Source organism: Saccostrea cucullata, unplaced genomic scaffold (genome assembly GCF_032062105.1).
Source record: "Saccostrea cucullata isolate Sc308-1 unplaced genomic scaffold, CSIRO_AGI_Scuc_v1 ctg12623, whole genome shotgun sequence".
In the NCBI taxonomy this organism is placed as follows: Eukaryota; Metazoa; Mollusca; class Bivalvia; order Ostreida; family Ostreidae; genus Saccostrea; species Saccostrea cuccullata.
The window spans coordinates 6,988-13,710 of record NW_026918592.1 but is presented as its reverse complement, the minus strand read 5'-3'; the positions used below and the strand labels follow the sequence as shown (position 1 = coordinate 13,710).

At 34.0% G+C, this 6,723-nt stretch overlaps 1 long non-coding RNA gene across 1 annotated transcript; it reads right to left on the bottom strand.

Annotated features, from left to right (window-relative positions):
- Window positions 1-460: 460 nt before the first annotated feature.
- On the bottom strand, window positions 461-6,247 carry LOC134268280 (uncharacterized). The gene is made up of 3 exons (XR_009992328.1): window positions 6,101-6,247; window positions 3,620-3,756; window positions 461-527 (listed from the first exon to the last, which is right to left on the bottom strand). It is a non-coding gene; the product is annotated as an uncharacterized LOC134268280 (long non-coding RNA).
- Between the last annotated feature and the right edge of the window lie 476 nt (window positions 6,248-6,723).

Genomic DNA, 6,723 nt, shown 5'->3' with positions numbered 1-6,723 from the left:
TAATCAGTAGCTTAAGAGAGAAAGACTAAAATGGGATATTTTTTCCTGAGTGAAATTTACAATGAAAAAGACAACTCGCAAATTTTTGTGAGTTACAAAATTTTAAACTTGTAATCAGGAGACTCTAACTCACATTTTGTGAGTTGTACATAGTGAATTTCCAACCCTAAGTCCCCTTTGTATTCCTCCTAAACTCCTCAGTAGGAGGGAACCCCAATCCCCTTCTTCTTTTTAAATATCCTCTTCTATTTTAATTCTAGGGACAACCCTGTTCTTCAGAAGAAGATACAAGTATACAAATGTTGCCACCAAATTTCAATTTTCTTAAAGTGAAATTGTCCTTCATACAAACCTTCACCCTATGGAAAAAAGTTACTTGAGCCTTTGGCCCTAGAATGTGGATTTACATCTGACTTACTATTCTGTTTAGGACAGTTAATTCTGAAGAAATGATTGTTTCCCAGAGTATTCTGTCTCCGTTCTTCACTTTGGTCTTTTTGGTGATGACAGAACCATTCACACAAGTTCTGTAATGCAAAATCATAAGATTCCTTGTTCACACCATGTTTGTAATTATATTGTCAACTGCCAGACATCTACCAATAATATTTTGTTGATGCCAATTCAAAAGATTTGAACATACGATAAAATCACTGATGCTACTACTCAGATACATAGAACCTAGCAACTTCATTCGACATTTGGATTATCATTTTTCTGTATGATTATGTTAGCCACAAATGTATAACACCTAAGGTTGAAATTCCTTCTTGCAGGCTTTGACAGTTAAAATGATCTTAGATTAAAATTCAGTCATATTATTAAGTTTAAACTCAAACCATCTCCAGATTTATTTTATGGTTCTTGTTAAGAAAAAGGAGGCCCATGGGCTTTAATGGTCACCTGAGTATATCACAATATAAAGAATCCATAGAAGTATAAAATGAGATAAATGGATAGATGAAGATATGTTGCTAAAGGACAAAAAATATTGGATGATCATGGATCAACAAAATGGTTATTATAGTCACTGATAGTACAGTGTACTTGGTAATATATCTTAGGGCAGAACTATCAGTTTGTGTAGAAATTTCTATTTTTAGTAGCCTCTACAACTTCATTCCTCAAATCATCCTTTTATAAATACTTCAGCAAGTGACCTTGAATTTGCTTGAATGACCTAGAGTTAAGGTCATAACACATCCTCAGCTTTTGAACAATCTAAATTGTACCATTAAATGTGAGCTTTCAGAGATCCTCAGTAACAGTTAAAGCCCAGACAAAATGAGATTATGTATGTCAATAAATTACTTGATATGTATACCAATTATTATATTGAAATCCAACCAAAATTGTAAAGGCAAAAGCATTTTTAAACATCATTTTTTTCTATTTTTAGTATCCATCGCAATACCGTTTGTTAAAATCAAACAGATAAATGGAACAGTGCTCCAAGTTGTGACTTATGGTAGTCACATTTATGACAATAAAATATATTTGAATCTTTTAGAGTTGTATTTCATGGCAATAACCTGCAATATATCTGTTCAGCTTTTTTCCAATCCCTTTTTTCATTCTGTTTCTTCAGTTACTGTCTCTTTCAGACCTTACATTTTACATGCAGTGATGACCAGGAGATTCTATACCTAGTCAGTACTGCCCACTGCTTGTTCTTACCAAGCTCGGGTTCTTGTGGCTGCTCTCTATCTGGTCTGGTAGAGTTATTGATTTACCAGACTTCCTACTTCCATTTACTTATCACTTGGACTTTTTAGGGCTATGCTTAATCAATCTCATGAAAAGCAATAATTGCTAATCTCATGATTTGCTGTCACACAACCATTTTGTCCTCATTGAGGCAAACTTTACCATGTGGAGATAAAACTGTGATTAGAATACCTAATAAGTTCAGAGTTTCACAACAAATCTGACTTTGTAAAGCACTTTTCCAATTCAATACAGTTGATAGAGAATCTGATTTACATGTTAATTAACAAACTAAGTGGATTACCTCTCAACAAAAGCTGGATAATTTTAAAATCAATTTTCTTAGTTATTTCTGTGCACACTATCCAGTGTTCATTCAAATGTCACTGTCTGAATAATAGAAATGCCCTTTTTTAAAAAAAAAAATTGACAGGAAAATATTCCTTATGATATAATCAAGGCAGAACTCCTTCTTACAAATTTACCATTGTGCACTGGCACCAGCCTTAGGATAGGCAAAGAATAAGATTTAAGTCTTAAAAATAACTGGTCAATATTAAGAAAAAAACATGCACATACTTATTTAGTAATTCACCAGTTAACTAAATATTGCATGCATTTGATCCACACTTTAATGATAAGTGTCCCTTAACATGCAGCCAAAGAAATTTGCATCTCAGGTTCCTTTTGTCTCTAAAACAATTTTCATAGTCATACTCTACTGTCCAAGTCCACTGTGTGGAAATGTTTTGAGCATGGTATAGCTAATGGAAAAGGATATTTGCTACAGCTATATCATACATATCATTCTTCTTTTGAGGAAAAAACTAGCAATTACATATGCACAATGAAAAAAAACAAGAAGTCTGTGAGCCAGTGCTCACTTGCAATACCCCCCCACTCTGATGTGAATATATACACTATTATAATGTTGATATACACAAGTTCAGTTACAGACAGACATTCTGGTAAGAAGAAGTCAACATCGGATTTGAAGAAAAATGAATCCCAACATATGGCATGCCTAAACAAAGAGTGTGCTAAAATTTCAAGCATCTGCAATGAGTAGTTGCTGAGAAAACTGCGATGAAAATTTGTTATGTATGGTAATGAAAGACCCACGGATAAACAGGAAGTTGACATCGGATTTGAACAAAAATGAATCCCAACACATGGCATGCCTAAACAAAGAATGTACTAAAATTTTTAGCATCTGAGATGAGTAGTTGCTGAGAAAACTGTGACGAAAATTTGTTATGTATGGTACAGAAAGAAGCATGGATGAACAAGAAGTTGACATCGAATTCGAACAAAAAATGAATTCCAACATATGGCATGTCTAAGCAAAGAATGTACTAAAACTTTTAGCATCTGAGGTGAGTAGCTGGTGAGAAAATTGCGATGAAAAATTTGTTACAGATAGACACATGGACAGACATACAAGGGTAATACAGTATACCCTCCTCTCCTTCAGAGCGGGGGTATGAAACAAACACCCAACTTTAGTGATTTACCCATGCAGAAACAAATGGGAATTTTCAAGTGTATTTGTATTACAGGTTTTGCCTGTGTTTAGGGCCCCGATCACTACGGGTCTAGTTCAATGCTCTTCATATTGAGCTTAACCACAAAAAATGAACACCTGCTAATAGCAAAACTGACCAACTGTCTCTCTATAGACCATTGATAAAATAATTTTCTGAACATCCAGTCAGAAGGCAGACATGACAAACACTATATGCTCAGTCATATTCATTTTGGGGCAAACACCCCACCCTACCTCCCGAAAAAAACATTAGTGGCAAGTAAAATTTTCTAATTCCCTTCATATAAATAGAACATCTTCTCATTTAAAAAAATATTTTCATTATAGAATTCAATTTTGAGATTATCAAGATAGTAATGTACAGACCTGGCATTTTCTACAGGTGTGAGCCAAACATCACCATTCTCAATGTCTACCACACAATGTTCAGGCATGATGCCCAGCCCAGACAGCTGTATATCCTGTTGTACCCTAGCATCTTGTTGTCCAACTAAGGTGTGGTCCTGAAAAATGGAAGTAAAACAATTAGGATCTGCATTATGCAAACTAATATATGAAATTATTGGTAAGTCTGAATCATCTGTCAGATCAATCGCAAATGCAAATATCCTAGAGAATTTATGACTAAAGTTTTACCCATCCCTCCAACTTCCAAAAGCCCAGCATAAAACACAGTTCCAATAACTAATCCAAGCCCAACACAAAACACAGTTCCACTGACTAGTCCCAGTCCAGCACAAAGCACAACTCCACTGAATAGTCCAAGTCCAGCACATAACACAGCTCCACTTACAAGTCAAAGTCCAGCACAAAGCACTGGTCCATTGAATAGTCCAAGTTTAGCACAATTAAAGTATAGAACAAAACTCAGTTGCACAACAAGTCCAACTCCAACACATAACACAATTAATTGACTTGTTCAAGTCCAGCACAAAACAAAGATTAACTACCTTTACAACACCACATGACTAATATGACTGCTTTAAACTAGTAAATTTGTCAGACAGTAAAGTATTGCTATTATTAGTTCTTGAAGAATTCAAAAAACTTTAGAAACAGACACAAAATTCAATATCCCGCATCATCATCTGATTGGTAATTTTTACAGAACTACTTTGTTTCCTTTAAACAGTGAGTAGGATTATAAAGAAAATTAAAACAATGTGTTTAATACTTAAATCTCCACAGAGAAGCTGATTAAAAAGTTTTCAGTGCAAACATCAGAGATGGAATCAGGTGCCATGTACATGATTTACTCTTTCTCTGGATAAAACAAGTCTAACAAAATTCAGATTATTTTCTTTTTAAATTATAGATAATAATTGGCTCTTTTAGGACAAAACTTGAGAAAATCAAACACTGTGACTTGGAGGGTGAAGTCAGTGATACAGGTATTGATTCCCACTCTGATGTTGTGTGAACCTGAGGTTCCTAATAAACATGACAATTCATCCTCTTGTCCTGACGTTTTCCTGCAGTCCATTATGTGAGTACTCTGGACATACTTAAAATCTTTATAAAATTTTGAAATTTAATTCACAAGAAAAAGTATGTGCCAGTATCTTGGCCACAGCTTTAGACCTACCGGGTCAGACACCAGTTATCTAGATTCTTACAAGGGGGCACTGACGAACACGGGCTTGCTGTTTTGGAGAGAGATTTTTTTTTACAGATTTTTTTTCTTCCATAAGTAATTACCCAATATTGTAAGGTCTGTTCCATGACTCTCACTCTACTATCAGGGCCATGTCATTATCTCAGGATATTGATATCACTTATCATGACCAGCCTGAAAAGATTATTTTTTCCTTTCTATATCCATGTAAAACTTTGATCCATTACTTAGACCCCACTCTAACCCTGGAAACCATCAAATTTCAATCTTATCGACCTGATCACGCTTCCATATTTTGGACAATCAATGATGAATGAACTCAATTATACAAAGAATAAATTCATGATAGTTTTACTTTGTTTCATAACAAACTTTTAATAGAAGTATTTAGATTCTGTAGTCTAATCTTTAAAAAACTTTGAGTTCTTTTAGTGAGTGCTCTACACAACTGAAAAATGTTTATATACATATATTTCCAATTCTAATTAAAAAAATTAGAAATGGAAATCTCGTGCAGCTGCCTTTGTGTTCAGTGGGTGTGGACTACTTCCACTATACCCAGTTGTGCACCTCACCCCAAAGGAACCACTGACCCAGGGGCCACAAATTTCAAATTTTGCAAATTTTATCATAAAATGGTTGATTAATATAAAATACATGGTTACTGTCTTGAAATTGGTATGATAGGAGGCTTGTCGAGCCCTCTTACGTTTTCGACCCGAGCCCAAATATCGTTATTTAATCTATGTCAACATTTTTAAAGTCTAAATCTACAATTTTATTTCACAATGAAATGGAAATATAAAGCTTTGGTTTATTAGGTTACCTTTATTAGGTCAATGCAAGGGGTAGTTAGTTAGTATAGTATGCCAGGGCATTAAAAAAACCCACTTTGCTAGATGCACCTTTCTTCATCATAAATATAATAGTATACTTTGCAGAACGGGCAAAGCCCGTTATGCACAAATTATCCCTGGTGCCATGTTTCCCACTATGTACTTAGTTATTTTATTTAATACCCAGAAGCAGAGAAGAAGATTTTCAAAGAATAATGCATTTTCACTGTATAATCAATGGCATACTAACTAACTAAACAGTGATTCCTTAAATAGTTCAATCTTCTAACACATAACACACAATTATATCTTTGTGCAAGTGTATGTGAATTCAATCAGATTTTACTCAATGAAATAAAACTTCACACAATACTTAATACCAAATAAATATACTACCTGCCCCAAAAATAAAATCCTATAAGTATTTTCAGAACTCTAGGAATGCTGTCTACATGGTCAGATCATGATTAATATTTCTCCATAGTATCAAGTTCCTAGTCCCTTCTTATAAACCCTAAAGTTCTATACATAAGATACATCCCTTGTTTAGTCCTTTCTGCACTATCAAACCTTATGACTCAGGACACAATATCATTATAAAGTCTTAAATACTATATCTCATGCTGACATTGAAACCTGATGCTGAATTTTTTTAAGATTAACAATGGTGGCTTATTCAGCTATAGATCTCGTTTTTAATCAGAGAGTATCATAGAGATTGGTGTTTTATTTCAACTGTGCACCAAATAGCTTTTTTATTAAATAAATATGGCAGTCTAACCTAAAGGTTTTTTTATACAATACAATGATTAGAGGGAAATGTAATACATGAGTGAATTCACAGTTATATTCTCCACTGCAAATTTCCCATGTCCATTTTTCTAAAAGTGACCTTGGGACTTACCAAAGAAATCTTTGTTTAAAAAAAAATGCATCTCCTGGTTTCGTAAATTCTCTGGTCATTATAATTATTACCTAAAAAGGAAATGATGACCTACCATTGATTGTGTAATTTAGCT